Raw genomic sequence first — 17536 nt, 5'->3', positions numbered from 1 at the left:
TTTTTTTTTTTTTTTTTTTTTGCCAGATGAAATTCACCCCGAAAAGCTTTGCAATTCGCGTGGCATTGTAACTCTCGAGCCCGGTGATTACTCCGGAGCTTTGCGACTATGAGGCACTATGAGATCTTCGAATGTTGCGATTCCTGGGTGGTGTGGTTCTTGGCACTGTAATTGCTGAGCGTTGCAATTTCTGGGCATGGTAATTTCCAAAGGTCGCAATTTCGATAAATTGCGATTCACAAGATTTGCAATTCCTCAGCGTTGTAATTCTCAAGCTTTGTAATTCCTCAGCGTTGTAATTCTCAAGCTTTACAATTCTGAGCGTTGGAATTCGCAAGCTTTGCAATTCGCAAGCTTTGCAATTCCGAGCGTTGGAATTCGCAAGCTTTGCAATTCCGAGCGTTGGAATTCGCAAGCGTTGCAGTTTCCAAGCACTGAAATTTCTGCGCTTAGCAATTCTCAAATTTCAAAATTCTGAGCGTTGCAATTCGCAAGCTTTGCAATTCCTCAGCGTTGTAATTCTCAAGCTTTACAATTCTGAGCGTTTCAATTCGCAAGCTTTGCAAATTCTGAGCATTGCAATTCGGAGACGTGGAAATTCCCGAAGCTCTGAAATTTCTGCGCGTAGCAATTCCCAAATTTTATAATTGCGAGCGTTGCAATTCGCAAGCTTCGCAATTCCCGAGCATTACAATTCCCAGGCGTGGAAATTCCCAAGCATTGAAACTTCTACGCGTTGCAATTCTCAAACTTTACAATTCTGAGCGTTGAAACTCGCAAGCTTTGCAATTCCTAAGCTTTGCAACTCGCAAGCGCACAATTCCCAAACTTTACAATTTCTCAGCGTTACAATCCCCAAGTGTTACAATTTCTCTGCGTTGTTATTCACAAGCTTTGCAATTCCTAACCATTGCAACTTCCAGACATAGCAATTCCCAGACGTTACAATATCCAAATGTTGCAATTCGCAAGCTTAGCAAGCCCCGAGCATTTCAATCCGCAAACGTTGCAACTCTCGACGCTTACCACTCCCAAGCATCGCAACTCCTAAACATTGTCCTCCCCGAGTGCCGTTACTCGCGTGAAATTTCTAATTCGTGTCGTACCTGCTCGCGCAAACTTGCTCGCGAGTTAGAATTACGCGCGCTAGCACCGACTCGACGTTGTTTGTCCCGAGTCGTTAATCCTTTCACCGTGGCACGCGATACGTGCCTCCGCTATTTATCGAGCGCGAACGTTGCCGATGTACCTACAGCAAAAGTTGTAGGAATTGCAGCGACAACGTAACGTCGTCGGTCGTTCGAAAGCGGACGGAAGGCTAGAATGGCTGTGGCGACGCGCCGTTTGCGTTTTTACGCCTGCCTTTTGTGGCTTCATTAAGGAGATTGATGGGATGGAGAACGACGTGGGGTGAATGAATCTTTTGTTCGTTGCGTGAATGGGGTTGTTTGATGTTCTTTAACCCTTGCTAATTTCTTTTAATGAAGCTTCCAGTTCAAATTGATGGGTATTCTTCGCTATGTTTTATTCAATTATCCTTACCACTCTATGGGATGGCTTGCAATTATTACACATAAGGTATATCATTATTGTACGGCAAAAATATTTAAAAAAATAAGAAAATTTACCCGAAAGATGATACAAATTTTAGAAATTTATTTTCGTGGAATTATTCCTATTCGCTATTCATTAAAGTAATAAAATTAAATTAAATCCTTAGACTCTTCTCTCAAATTAAATCATATCCAAGTTACATTTTTTATTCGTCAATGGCCATCTATTTTTATTATTATTTGCATTCTTACTTCTTTCTGAACGCACACACGAGTCCATCCACACCGAAGGGTGAAAAATCTCCAAAATTAACCGAACTCTTTTCTCAAACTGCTCATTTCCATTCCGCCTCCTCTCGCAAGAGTCTCAAAGCAACATCCACATCGTGGACAACGAGCATCATGTTCAACGATCGATCCCGACAGTCGCCAATTTTCGACAAGGGAACAAACGAGAATAAAGAAGCAAAAGAGAGAAAAAAAAGAGCGTCAGAAACGGCATGGTCTTGCCCCGTTCATTCGACTCGTCGTTCCCCCGGACGAAAAGAGTTTACGAGACGACGTGACCGAGCCGGTTCAACGGGTACGCGGACGGGGCTAATCCGGAAATCCGAAATGTCCGGCGATTTACGGTGAGCAGCCGATTTTTATAGGCCGTTCGCGGATATCCGGCGGAATCCACGCTCGAGATTCAAACGAGACTCTTGATCGCGCCATCGTGGTCCACGTCGCACGCGCTTCCTCCTTCGTTCTTCCGGATCAATCTCCTTAATAGCGCGATCTCTCCATATACGTAATTACATTTTTTTTTCTCCTGCCTTTTACGGCACCGTTCGCGCTCCTTTTATGGAGTGTCCTAGGGATATCACTTCGTCTGACGTGGTATTTTTGCGGAAAGTATTCCGGGATTAATGCGCTCCTTGTATGATGAATCATGCATGATTCTCTACAGTTTGAACTCGTGCACGTATAAGTGTGTGTTTCTATGTAGAAAGAAGTTAATGTTTGAATTGTTATGAAAATATTAAATTAATAGTGCTACTTAAATTTGAGCAATTATGACATAATTTGTCATTCTTTTTGGACAATTTTAGTAACGCGTTTAAGTGAAATAATTTGTCACTTTTTGTAGTATGTTTTTTTTTTAAATGCAAGATAGTATCGTCATTTTCTTGGAAAGTCAAATTAAGTTAGCTTTGCACTAATATTCACGATATCACATTCTCAGAAAAATTAAAAATTCTTTATAAATATTCATACGAGTAATTTACTTTCATCACACTATTCTCTTATTTATTACTATAAATTGCGTATCGCAAACATGTTGATATAGAAATATTTTACTATTTACGATAAGGATAAATATTTTTCATTATTTCTCCGTGCGATTTCAATTTCCCAAAATAATTCTCTTTACACGATCATCCAAGACTGATACAACAAAGCCTCCTTAATTTCACAACACTTTTCTCACATCCAATTTCCCTACCCGCTGTACAATGTTCAATTTCAAATTCATCCGACGATGATATACTTAACCCTTTTAAAACGTCCCATCAATCATTTACCCTTGCTACTTGCTATTAACAGCCGTCGTAAATTCCCCGGCGGCTTCACGATCCGCCCATAAAAATAGCTCGATCCACGTTCCACCTCGTTCTCCCGCCTCTGCTAGATATTCTCCCGGACGAACGTGGTTGGCCAGATTTTTAATATAACATATCAAACGCGACACTTTGGCGACGGTGAAATCTGAATGTTCAGAGACGACGACGACGACGAATGTCGTTGAATATGTGTGAAAGGGACGCTGTGGCAAAACCGGAACCACCGTACCGCGATCCTCCATCTTGAAGACTTCCGGTTGATCCGCGAGAAAGTTCGCCGCCGGTTCCTTCTATTTGAGTATCGTTGCGCCACGGAATTATATTTTAACGTGGTTCCGTTTCTTGAAAAGCGTAATTGTACTTGCCAGAGAGAGAACTGTCGTGAAAAAGTATTTGAAGAAGAACCGTGAACTTTGAGAAACTTACCGACTTTGCTAACAAAGAGAATGTTCCAAAACGAACGTATGACTTCGAATATACTTTTGCAACGTATAGTGTAAGGTTTGTAGGTTTGTTTCTTTTTTTCAGATACTACCCGACTAGAGATTTCAGTCAAGCAGATATTATGTCCGCATTGGACTAGATTAATTAGCCTGTTAGGCCCGTATGCGGTTGTAACGCGGAATATTCACGACTGCCTACTTGGGAAAGCCGCGTTAGGGCCGCATTAGGCCTTCCCAATGAGGCCAACCGCATTAGGCCCATATTAGAATAGCTTTATTAGGCTGCCTTTGGGAGACATTAATGAAATCTCACGAGGAATACCTCATCAAGACACTGTGTGGATTGCATTAGGCCCATATTAGAATAGCTTTATTAGGCTGCCATTGGGAGACATTAATGAAATCTCACGAGGAATACCTCATCAAGACACTGTATGGATAAAATTGTAAAAACTTTTATCTTGTTGAAAGCTCTCATCCCCATTTGGGACGCGTGTGGCAACTGTTAGGAATGCCTAACTTAGGCGTGTGCTCGGCCACCCCCATTTGGGCCACGTATGGCAACAGTTTGGAATGCCTAACTTAGGCGTGCGCTCGTTGCGCTCGGCTACCCCCATTTGGGCCACGTATGGCAACTGTTAGGAATGCCTAAATTAGGCGTGCGCTCGGCCACCCCCATTTTGGGCCACCTATGGCAACTGTTAGGAAGGCCCAACCTAAGCGTGCGCTCGGCCACCCCCATTTTGGGCCACCTATGGCAACTGTAAGGAAGGCCCAACCTAAGCGTGCGCTCGGCCACCCCCATTTTGGGCCACCTATGGCAACTGTTAGGAAGGCCCAACCTAAGCGTGCGCTTGGCCACCCCCATTTGGGCCACATGTGGCAACTGTTAGGAATTCCCAACTTAGGCATGTACCATTCCTTCCGAATTAGGACCTAATGCGGTAACGATTAGGCTTGCAGCATTTAGGTGTGCCTAATCGTTTCCGCATTGAGCCCACATTCGTCTTCAGGCATGCCGAACTGAAATTCTAATCGGGTTGCATTCACTTGCACGAATGATAATTGTGGGATTATTTCTAAGAACACCCTGTAGAAATAATCAAGCGAGGACAAAAATGTCTCGCTGTTCTTTTGGACAAAGACACTAGGACTTCCACCTGATGTGTTCGTCTTCGAGTCGAGCTCTGCACACTGCGATACACTGGGGTGAACAGTTCGTAGGTATAAACGGACCCTAGCTTTCTCTTTCTGAGTGTCCAGAGATGCAGTCGTCCATTTCCAATAATAATTATCACTTAAAGCGCCGGCTATTTTGTTGGAAACTTGGCTTAAAGTTTCTCCCGTTGGGCCTGGCTTTCGTCTCTCTTTTATTTTCAACACCGTTTTCTTAAAACTACGTTTCCTTCAAATTACGATACTATAATATGTATTCTTTTTCAATTACTATTTCCAGCTCTTCTCGGTCGTTCGTCCAACGAGATTGTTCCGGAAATGTTCAAAAATTCGTTACTTTCTGGTCCCTTTGTCACGCTTTGAAGCTATTATTTCACGCGTATTATAATTCTTTTAATACCATCATCGCTCGCCAATAGCGTTTGCGTTCCTATGCGTTGATATTTGAAACACAGCGAAAGAGTTGGAGATACGTATGTACGTGCTGGTTGGAACAGAAATCACGTCACGGATCGAAAAATTCGCATGAAAAATCGCACGCTCATGTAACGAGGCGAGCGGTTTTCGCGAAACTTTTTTATTATTCCCGGGATCGCGTGACGCGCACTTTTCTCCCCGTTCGAGCATAAATTTTCTAATATCTGCCTTTTAATTAGTAGGCAACAGTCGAGCGCGGCCCGCGAAACATCGTTCGTGTGCTGATGTTAATCGCTCTCGAATATAAAGCGCGAGCACTAAACACGACATGTTCCACAATTATCGGTCCTTTGGCTTGCGCGAAATTGTTCGACTGATAAAAAAAAAGGAAGAGAAAACTTGCCACTTGTGCGTGGCGGAAAAACGTTCATTTTTCATACTCGATTATTTTGCGTGCAGAGAACTTTCTTTCTCCCCATCTTACGTTTCTTATTCGCTCTGTCCATTTCAGATCTTTAACCCGAGCTTTCTTCGTTCTTGGAGAAATTGCATTTTGACGGGAGAAGCAAGAGAAAAATTAAATATAAAAACTGTAATAATTGTAAATTTCCTAGAGAGTTCGTGGCGAAATGGAAGAAAAATTCAAGCTTACGTACAGTCAAGGACAGAAATATCTGGACACCCTTGAAAATAAAGTAACTTTCTTAAAATTGGGTCAAACTACTTGAATTTTTTTGAGAAGTTAGTAGTTCGCTAGATGACGTGTAGAAAAAATTTTGAAAATTAGCAATTTGCGCGACTAATACTTCTGGCTTCTCAAAAAAAAACTCAAGTTGTTTGGCCCAATTTTGAAAAAGTTACTATATTTTGAAGGATGTCCTTGACTGTATTTCTGTTTTTTCCTTTAATCGAGATAGCAACAAAACCCGAAAGGTATTTCACTCGTTATTCGAAGATAAATCCAGTGGGCCTCAAGAATTACTCCCGAAGCGAACTATATTTTCTAAAGTAGAGCTTTACCAAGAAAAATTCAACATCCACTGCGAAAAATATAATTCGACTTCTATCCACCGCTGTCCATCTTACGAATAATTTGAGTAATGAGTTGAATTCGCCTTAAACTGCCGAGAAAAATACCGTTTAATTTTTATCGCTGTGTCAATTAGAGGTTTAAATTTCGCTACGAATTTTCCGAACAACCCAATAGTTACTACCAAAAAATTTTCTGATAATATTCTAGTATCGGGGCCTCCATACCCAGAAATAGGAAACCGTGACAACAGAATAGGGGAGGGAGTGTTTGGCGTAGCGCGCAAAGCCTCGGCTTGCTGAGCCGAAGGTCCCGGGTTCGATTCCCGTTGGATCCCTCAATATTTTTCCGTCGGTTTCTACGATATAATAGTACAATAACAGATAAATAAAATGATTTCTGAAAGTCTCATGGCGTTATAGAACGTTAAAATCATTCTATTCGATATTTTATTCAATTATTATTCACAGAAATTCGTAATTAATTTTCTGCAAATGAAATTTCGAGGTTGCACCCTGTAGCGTGTCTAAAATCACTTTCCAGCTAATCGGAATCGTTCATTACGACGAACCTTGTGTATATTCCAAACGATACTCTAATTATGTAATTTAAAATAAACCAATTTGTCCATTCATTACGTAGCTGTATAAACAGCAAATGTTACAATTATAAATCAATTTAGCAGGTGAAACGCGGTTCTGTTTCCACGAAGCTTGATCTTTGTAGCCAATTATCCAGCCGAAAGTCCATTTCAACCTGTTTAATCACCCGTTCAGTCTAATTCAACGATTCGCTCGTCACGTTACTAGCAGTAGTACAAATATGACAACGCGTATCAATTAGCAATGATATCAAGCTCTGCTTGATGTTACCACTAATCGATATCTCTGGCTAGATATCCTATTGCATTTTGAGAGTATTACTTTTCAAAATATAGAGTGGATCGTGTAAAACAAGCTGTCTAATTTGTTTCTCTAAAGTTAAGTGTTTTAAATTGTTCCAAAGGGTGGATAAGATGGGAGAAAAATTATCAATGCAAATTTTTTTTTTTTTTTTTTTAAGTCACTTGTGAATATATATTTTTTCTACTGTGTGTTGTGAGAGATATTGATATGAAATTAAAGTGATCTTGGACTCCAAAATTTTAAGTCAAGTGTGAAACTTTATTTAATTTTTTGTAACTTTTTCCATTAAAAAGGTTCCAGTTAAATTAAAGTCGCCTGTTTTTACGCATAAATGTATATATTTTTTCGCTGTGTTGTGAGAGGTGTTGATGTGAAATTAAAATGTTCTTGGACTCCAAAATTTCAAGTCAAATACGAAACATTTTTTAACTTTTTGCCATCGAAAAAATTTGGCCCTGTGAAACCATTTAAATTCCATATAAAAATTCCCACCCTATATATAATCAATACATAAATCACGAAATTTTTACCAATCACTATCCCTCAATTTCAGTAACTTTCACACGCTAAATCCTAATTAATCAACGATACCATAAACAAAACGAGAAGTAATGAAAGAATTTTCTTTCTTCTTTCAGGTTTCTTGTTTCGAAGTTGCAAAGAACCTTCGCCAAGGTAAGTGGTGCGAAGCGTCGCGACGCCGACGCCGGAGAATCATGGCGCTAACGCAGCCAGGAAAGCTGCTGGAAGTCCAGCGGCCGTTAACGGCGTCACGTGAAACGCGACCGCGTCTTAAGGCCGATTTAAGCGGAAGCTAGCCGGTGAATTCGGCGACGGGGAAATTTGTGGCAGCTTTGCTGACGCCACGCGCCACCTGTTTACACCGAAATGCCGGAATTAATGGATTAGCGGGTAATTAGTTTTTGCGCGAACCAGTGGACCCCGTTTCTTCGTTTAAATTCATGAGCCGCCGCGTGACGAGCAACGTTATGCTTCCGGGATTTAAAAAAAGAATTGCTTTCTTATCAATCAAGCGGAGAGTGAATCAATTTTCGAGGAAATTTAGTTATCTTGGAATATCATTTTCTCTGGGACATTTTGTATTTTCTTAGAAAAATTGTGAAAGCATTGAAAATTCGAGGGAATGAATTTCTTGTCTTGTAATCACAAGCCATACTGATTGTTCAGGTATGACGAAAGGAGTACAAGGTGGACCATAAGTTGCTCGATTTCTTACTTATTACTAGCACAGTAGATACAAATATTAGGGAAAATAGAAATAAATTTTTGGGATTCGAGTGCATTTTTGTTGAGAGACTTATGGTTCAGCCTGTATTTGTCATAAACTTCAATTGACGTTTATACTTGAAGCTTACCAAACGCAAATGGTGCATGGTATTTTTAATTCTTTTTATTCGACACGATATCGAAACTGAACTATAAAAAAAAAAATTACCAAACTGATACACATCGATTTGGATAAAACTTTGCATACCGGTAGAGCATCCAAAAATATTGGACACGTATTTTTTTTTATCTGCTAATATTCATGTTTAGGGGGTGAAATCGCCCTCCGAAATTACGAGCGTGCGCGCTGGGAAAATATTAATTGGCATAACTCAAGAACGAGTTGACGTAGAGAAAAATGTTAAATACGAATCTTGTGTGTTTTTTCACGAGGAATAACCTGATCTAATCGAAATTTCGACAAGATTACAAATGGCGCCGCTAAAGTTAAAAATATCACATTTTTGTAAATACCTCTTGACAATAATTGTATCAGTTCAGGCTACCAAATATGTCTGACAAATAAATTTTCGAAAGTGCGTAGCTTTAAAAAAATCGTAAAACTTGGGGTTAAAAGTGTAACTATCGTATCTTTAGCTGTAACTATTTCTCTAATGATCCATTTTGTACAATTCCAAGCGTACAACGACATTTCACGAGCCATTCTTCATTCTTTACACCAAGAAATTCTCTATGAAATATTTCTGAAGCGTTTCGAAGTGCACGAAGATCTCTCGTGGTACGAAGTTAAAGAGGAACGGGGATGCAAAGGGCAGGTTCCGGTGTATGCCGGGGCGACGTATAAATTTTGGTCTGCACCGAGAGCTACGAAACGAACATGAACTTTCCGCTGGAGCTGCGTTACACGCTTCCTTCTCGTTCCTCTTCCACAGTGGTCCGGGAGGTTTCTTTTGTTTGTTAAATTCCTTTTGCGCGGCTCCGCGTCTGCAGGCAGGAAACGATGTCAACGATACTCATCTTAATGCCTGTTGAACCGGAAGTGCAAGGATAAGAGCCCTAAGGCCTCTCGAGTCCCCGGCAAGCAAGCGTAATGAAAACGCGCGCCAAGAAAACAAGGGCTCGCCCGGTAATTCGTGTATTTTCCTTCGTTCTGTTTTCCATCTCTTTCCTACCCTCTCGCGCATTGTGTATCCACTCCTTCCTGATTCTACGCTCGCTTCGATTCGGTGATCCTGACGGTGATCCTTTGAGGGTTATTGAAAACGAAGCTCCCGCTCTTTTGTAATTTTCGTCGGTCCCGTTTCCTGGCGAACTGTAATCGCGATGGTTGAATATATAGGACGACGGAGAATGGAATTAGGATGCTTCTTTGCTCGGGAGAATCTTGGCAGTGGAGTTTCTTCGTGGTTGGAAATTTGGGAAGTGGTGTCCTTTGTTATTTGGAAATTTGAGAAATGAAATCTTTTGGTATTTGGAGATTTGAGAAGTGGAACCTTTTGGTATTTGGAGATTTGAGAAATGGTATCTTCTGATATTTGAAAATTCAAAAAATGGAATTTTTTTTTATTGGAAGATTTAAGAAATGCAAATTTTTGATATTCGAAGATTAGACAAATGAAGCTCTTATTTCTCCATCTTATAGAATTTAAAAAATTGAAATTCCATAAGTGGAGATCCTCCAAGAATATCAAAAATAAAAATATTCCACTAATCCAAAAATTAGAAGCTTGCAAGCCTTCCTTTCACCACCCAATCGCAACTAATACCACACACAGTCGTTTAAATAAAAAATTTAAAAAAACCCCTGTGGTATGATGTATCGATCTACCGCCAAGCATGCCGTGAAGCAGCGTGCAGGCGCATTAAATTATTCGACGTGTAAACGCAACAACGTCGAGTCAAACCCGCGGGAGGGGTCGCAAACGTGGCGTAGAAGGGTTGTGGAATTTGGACTTATACTTGCGGATCCAAGTCCTCTGTCATCGAGTCCTCGAGATCGGAGTAAGCGGATTTGCGGTAGACGATTGCGTGGCTCGCGCAGCAGGTCAGGAGTATCGTGCATATGGAGAGCAGCGCGGTCACCTGGAATGCAGATTGATTTATCTGTCGCGCTGCGTGTTACTTGACTGAACAGCGGCTTAACCCGGTAAGAGGGATGTTTCGAGGGGAGATTCGTTTAATCCTCGAATTACGACGAAACCTGGTGTTACGGTGAATTATGATACGAAACGATACCCCGTTCGAATGAACATTTTATAATATTCACAGATAATTACTCGACATCGGTGATTGATATTGGCTTAATGAAAAATTCGTGGGAATAAATATACGACGATTTTCAAAGAGCTATTGCGGAGTACTCAGACTGAATTGAAATAAAATACCTTTATTGAAACAATAGTCTTGTAATGTGGAGATAGCGAGAATAATTATATTAATTATTTAATCATTCTCTGATAACATTTTCACAATGGCAACAAATTCCATTTGAACATTAATTATGTTTATTTTAAACTTTTATTTAATTATTCTCAATTAAAATTTGTATGCTCGTATGATAGGCGTAGGATGTAATATTTTTTAATAACCACTCATGTGTCGCATAGAATGGCGTGCAAAAGTGTCATCATTATTCTTACGTTGATGTCAGAAAAATTGATTATCTTCGTGCATTAATCAAATTGTATTGCACACCCCTTGTGTATTAAGAAATACACTTGTACACTATTGTGCATCGTTCTTCTTCACGTTTAAGTGGAATTATTTTAAGAAATTACAACGTGACGTGTAATATGTTTCACTCTGGAGTCCATCGAGTTTTCGAAGAGTGTCTAAACTTACACGACCATATGTCTCCTCAGAGTATGTGACAAGAGCCAAGACACCTGGTGAGGCTATAAGAGTGGCTGGAGCACCTGGCGTGATTCGCAGCATCGAGCAGATGTCCAACATCTCCAGCCTCTACTAAGATTACATTATCTATAGACGAGCAGACTAGCCCATGAATACCATGCACGAACATTATGCCATCCCCTACAACCCTCTGCACACGTATTAATGTATATAAACACGTACACAGGGTGTACCACAATATGTGAACATAATTGCAGTGATAGATTCAACGTGCAGTGATAATAAAAAATGTCCTACCCGAGCTTCTTCATTGTTTGTCAATTCTTGCTGAGCACCCTGTATAATACAATTAAACCTTCTTCATTTTGGACCTTCTGACATCATTACTGAGATGCTACGTTAATTTCTCGTGCTCCTTTGAAAGCATACTACTGCTTCATAAAATATAGGTTAAGCATAGTGGCAGCCGTAGCTAAGCCACGCCTCTAAACCCGTGTTTATTGTATAGTCGGTGTACTAAACACGTCACATCGTGTATTTATTTATTTACTTATTTCTCTTGCAATGCAAACGGTTCGATAATGGGCGTATTAGAAATTTCCCGATATCACGGCACATTATACAAAGTGTACAACAGAATTTCACTCGGTAAAGATTCGTACCGGTGACAACTTTTGAAAAACCGCTCGAGTCACGGAGGCAGAGTTTTCGGAATGCAGCGACGCAGCTGCGGTCCAACCGTCATAAATTCCGCTTGGTTATTTGACCGGTCGTGTACGCAGCCGACGATAAAACGTCGATTTTTATTAACACGCTCGTACGGCAAACACAAAAGACCGTTCCGTAGTGCGCAGCGTTCACGTGATTTATACTTTCCCGGTTTCGAGATCGATGCGACGCGCGTAACATCTGTTACGTGCGGCTCCTTCGAGGCACGCGATTCCGCCGTGTCGCGGCCGTCCTTTCCGCTCGATATCGAGGCTCCTTATCCGCTTGCTTATCGTCACTCTCGCGAGTGCCGTAACACGCGCGAAATTCGAGAATTAAACGCGCGAGGGATCGCAGGTGGCGCGATAGTGCCACGACGTGGGCACGCGGTGATAAAACAAAATGGCCGACCGGTTATCAGATGCAACACGGGTTATTTACGAGGCGACGAAGCTGGCGATTACGACGCGAAAAATAGCTAAGGCCGCCTCTAATGCACTGCCTCCGCTCTCGACTACAGAACGGAACGTCATTTTGCGCGAATTCGAGAAGATTTGTGGGTGAATTCGACGGACAAACTTCGCAGGTGATAGAAACAATATGGCGTCCGATTTTGGGAGACGATTTCTTGACTATTGAATTAAAAGTGAATAAAAGTGAAGCTTGTTGAATTGATTACTTTATAAATGCTTACTTCAACTTCGAAGTTAGATTGAAGTGTATGAAAATTCTTTTCTCACATCTTTTCCACGTCGAACAAATATTTAGAGATACTTAACCTGCAACAACCTAATCTTCAAATTTCAAAATTGCAAATGAATAACCCTTAATCACGCGAAAATCCCTGGAAAATTAATTATCCCCGGACAGATGAAATCGAGAAAAGACTCGAAACGGAATGTCGAAAAAAAAGTGCATACCCTGTCGATCGAGAGAGGCTTTTCACTGGCTCGTCGCGTTGTCTGCTCGAAGCGGCAACAAGAGAGAGGCGGGAGGTTCGTCGAACTCGTCACGGTGCTCGCTTGCTCGGCACGCTAATACGCGTTCGTAATTCGCGAGTATCGAGCGTTTAGTTTAGTCCCGCCGCAGGCCAATTATCCCCCTCGACGCAATTTTCTGCGTGGATATTTTCGAATTCCCACGTAGACACTTTGTTTTCGACTATCGACCCGCCCTCTCCGCGTTCGCCGCGTGCCAATATCCGCGGGCCCGGACACTAGCAGGAAATTTCGCAGGCTGTTTATCACGCGGGAAATATCGCTTGTACGGATTTCTGTTAAATATCAAAAAACAAGCTGCCCGGGATAATTGATACTTGCCAGAGTAAATTTACGACGCGGTTCCCTCTCGTAGAAATCCCCGCGGCAATTTATTACGTGACGATATATTCAAATCTATCCCGGTGACGATATATTCGAATCTGTCTTCGATTGTTTGCTCCGAAATAGAATAGATAGCAGAGAATTCGGACAACGCCAACCTAGAAAAGATGAATAAACACAGAAGCATGTTTTCGATGCTCGAATCTGACACTCGATAGGAATTTCATAAATGAATCGATAGGACAGTGAAATTACACGAGGACGCAGCCAGTACTGCATAAGAAGATAATTTAATTAAAGACAAGGATTAAATCCCAAGTGTAATGGTACTTTATCAACTGAGACAGGCGAGAGACTTACGGAAAAGAATCCCGAAAACTTCGTCGATAATCGACTTAATTAAGTTCGGTAAGAAAGGTCAACGTCCACGGAGTTCTCAGGTCGAAGATACTTAACCCTCTCTCTCTTCACTCTCATCCCTGCATAACTTTCTTCAAGTTTATCAAGAATTCACGTACCTATACCTCTACTTCTTCGACAGAACTTTTCCACGTTGGTGTGCGTGTTTTTTTTTTCTCGTTGCGAGAAAAGGGATAATACGTGTGGTCCGATGCAATCGGATTTATATTCGTTTTATCGGACAATACGACTTGTACTTGGGCAAATGGGTCTTTCCTCGATCGACAACAAGGAGGAGAAAATGGGGAGAGGTCGTCGATACGCCGGGCCGATTAAAGCGACGCTCGAGAAAGAAATAGAGCGGACCTATTAGAATTTCGATCGATCGCGCGAGCGGCGACCACCCTGCGGATTCGTAGCCATAGAAGAGTCCGCCGCGCGGTGGTTTCGACGATTAAACGCGAGGATTTCCCGCAGTCGAACCGTCGAGCAATGCTTCGATTCACGAACAGAGAGAGAGAGAGAGAGAGAGAGAGAGAGAGAGAGAGAGGGAGGAGGGAGAATTTGCACCTTCCCCACACTGGCTGCTGTTCTGGCTCACGAGATTTAATCCGGCGTGCCTTTCGCCAGTGAGAAATTGCTGGAGCGGCGCTGGCACCACGGTTCCGTTTAAGTAGAATAGGCGCCTTTTGGTCAGACGTCGAAGGATCGATTTAACGAGTGTGGCGCGCGGACGGACGTTTCTTTTTCGTACGGTTCCTCTCGTTTGATTGGCTATTTAACTTCGAGTGTTTGGTTGTATCAAAGGATTCGCCAAGACTTTGAGGAATTTTCAATAGTGCAATCGTTACACGGGGTGTGAGAATGAAGTTTAAGGTTCTAGAGAAATCGGGGGTTTCTAACGTCCTCTCGTTCTGTGATCCTATGAGACGGTTATGTCACACACAGGGTGTCTCAATGTTTTCCTATCGACGTTCCATGAACGTGAGAAAGGTAAAAATTTTGTATAAACACGAGTCGTTTGAAGCTTTATTAAAAAGTTGTAACAATAACACGGAGCACGAGGGCAACTTCGTTACTATTTTCGTTCTAACTTTTTAACGAAGCTTCAAACGACCCATGTTTATATAACATTTTTCTCTCATATGTACCTATAGAATACACTGGCGAAGTTTGCTCCGAAAGAAATTGGACACCCTGTATATCGACCGCAGTCAATGCACAGCAGAAATATTCTTATCGCGAAAATTCTTGTGTACCAATCTATGTGACATATACGTCTACTTTTTGTGGCTGCACGATAGTGCATCGAAGTATCTCGTCACAGTGACCAAACTTTTCCCAACATTTTTCCCTATTTTCAGTAGTAAGCTCAATCTTCAAGCCGCCGCGCCGTTCCAACGCTGAAAACTTGGACCGCACTTTCAGCGGCGAACCGCAACGTTCAAGGTGTTAAATTACTACGTTCCACAGACAGCACGTCGTAGACGATGACACCATTTCGGTAGAATTTCTCACAAATAGCCCGCATTTTCACTATTGATCACCCGTTGCAATGGCTCGACCTTACGCGCATCGCCGTTTCACTCGGTCTCCTTGGCCTGGTTCCGTGCGTGCTGCACGCGTGAATGTCGTCCCAGCCCCGAAGAATATTGGACGAAGAAGGGGGCTTAATTAGGCGAGACATCAATATTTACCCGGGCGCAGCATCTTATCGCGCGTAAAGATAAACGCGGCCAGGCAAACGGAGGAATCTCCAGGCAGATAGAGTTACTTATTTATTCATCGTAACACAACGGGAGCCAGGCTGGTGGTGGTGGTGGTGCTGCTTTTAGCGCATACATAATGCAGCTTGCACACGCTCCGTTTTCCTCATTCGTAAATAGGCGACCGCCCCCAGCCCCTCTATCCGCCCCTATTATTCTACGCGGAGACAGTGAAAGTCCTTATTGTCCTCCTTAGGAGGAGAAGTTGTTTCGCATCGAGAACGAGATTCTTGCTCGTTTCCAGTCTTCGGCCATTGTCTCGCGCGCCGGCAAAGTATTCGACGATTATCAGGCTTTCAAGGAAATGTGGGACACATTGATGACACGAATAAATTCATTTGGACGTTGAAACCGTGTGTGCTTTTGTTCAACGTAATATTTCGACTTACCGATACAACGGCGGAATTGTGGGGGGATTGTTGTCCTTTTGTTTGTACCGTTGACAGCGAGGGAGATGTATCGGGTGTGTGTGGTATGAGTGGAAATTGTGGAATAATCTAATTTCGCAGGGAGCTTTGTTTTCGAAAATCTGTCATAAATTTTGGCGCAGATTACCATTTTTCTGGGACAATTTGTGCATAGTGATGCACCAAAAGTTTTTCAAGCATCCTGTCTAATCTCGGAATTAAAGAAATTTCTCTGGAACCGTGACTCGTTCTTTTAGACAAAATCGATTTTCCCCTTTGGATATTTGTCATTATTTGCTTTTTATCAGAGTTATTATCTTACTTAGCTATGAATTTCTCTCAAATAATCGTAATTACAAAATTACACCCTGTAGAATCCCGGAGTTAAAGAAGTTTCTCTGGAACCGTGACTCGTCCTTCCAGACAAAATCGATTCTCCTATTATCATCTTGCTTATCAATAAAATTCTCTCGAGTAATCGAAATTACAAGATTTCGACTTATCTTCGCCCTCTTTGCACCACAATTTTCCAATCACCCAGTACAATCTCAGAATTAAAGAAACATCTCCGGAGCTGTGCCTCGTCGTTAGACAAAATCGATTTTCCTCGATCATCTGCGTCCAACGCCATAGACCCTGTTTGGTCGCGTCACAGCGTCGACGTTAGAATTTGCGACGGTTTGATGACGCGGACTTCGAACCGTTGATTTTGCAATCTTCAGTGAAGTCTTTCGAAGGATGCGATGGATACGTAGTGGACTGTATTGAATTTTGAGTAATCACACAATGTTGAACAACGATATACTTGTATTTAAAATAGTTAACCAGATATGTTACAATAATAGTGTCTGTATCGAATGTGTATGCTAATGTGTAAGTAACTGTTGGTGCTTGTAATACTAAAATCGAAGTCTGTGCGTGCTATTTTATCAACTTGCTGTGTGCTTCTATTCGCTGTTTAAATGTGTAGTGGAGGTGGTTGAAGAGTGTTGATTGGATTTTGTGAGTATTCCGGGGGTGACTGTCGTGTCGAGAGGGTGGGGGTATTGTTGTTAAATATTTGTTGTATTGTAGGGTCGAGTCCTGGTTCATCTGGTCGGTCGGCAGGCTGCCGCTTCTGGTGGCCAGATGAGAGGGTTTCCTAAATAATTGTAAATTTGCGAGCCGTGTCGCCTAAACCTTCGCCTTGAACAGATTTAGGCTTTTACAACCGAACAATCGTGTTATTCCTAATCCTGTGCAATCGAAATTGCAACACTCTACGTGAAATTTTCGCTAGTTCGTCCGAAAAAGAATAGTTCGTCATCCCCCTCTATGTCGACGAGGAAGAAGTTCTCAGTCTCGGTTCGACCGTCATTTTTCTAGCGTTCACGAGCGAAGAACGACGAGTATGTTTAAGCTCTAGAGAGAGGGAAAAGAAGCAGAAGAATCTGTTCAGCGTACTGGATCCGTATGCAATCCAGGCTGCAAACCGGAAGGCCGACGTATAATTACCGTCCGCGACGATGTTCCGCGGACGAAGCGTGGCCTAAGCGTCGTTTGTTAATATTAAGTAGCTAGTGCAATATTTTAGTACATGTACATTTATACCCAGATAGCACACAGACGTCTTATGAACGTCTTAAAGACGTCGAGTAACAGCCTAAGGATGTCCAAAAGACGTCTGAACGACGTCCAAATGTTACAAATCTGTCTTCAGAAA

The sequence above is a fragment of the Habropoda laboriosa genome, unplaced genomic scaffold, assembly GCF_001263275.1.
Source record: "Habropoda laboriosa isolate 0110345459 unplaced genomic scaffold, ASM126327v1 scaffold648, whole genome shotgun sequence".
Lineage (NCBI taxonomy): Eukaryota > Metazoa > Arthropoda > Insecta > Hymenoptera > Apidae > Habropoda > Habropoda laboriosa.
Note: the sequence above shows the minus strand (reverse complement) of the source record.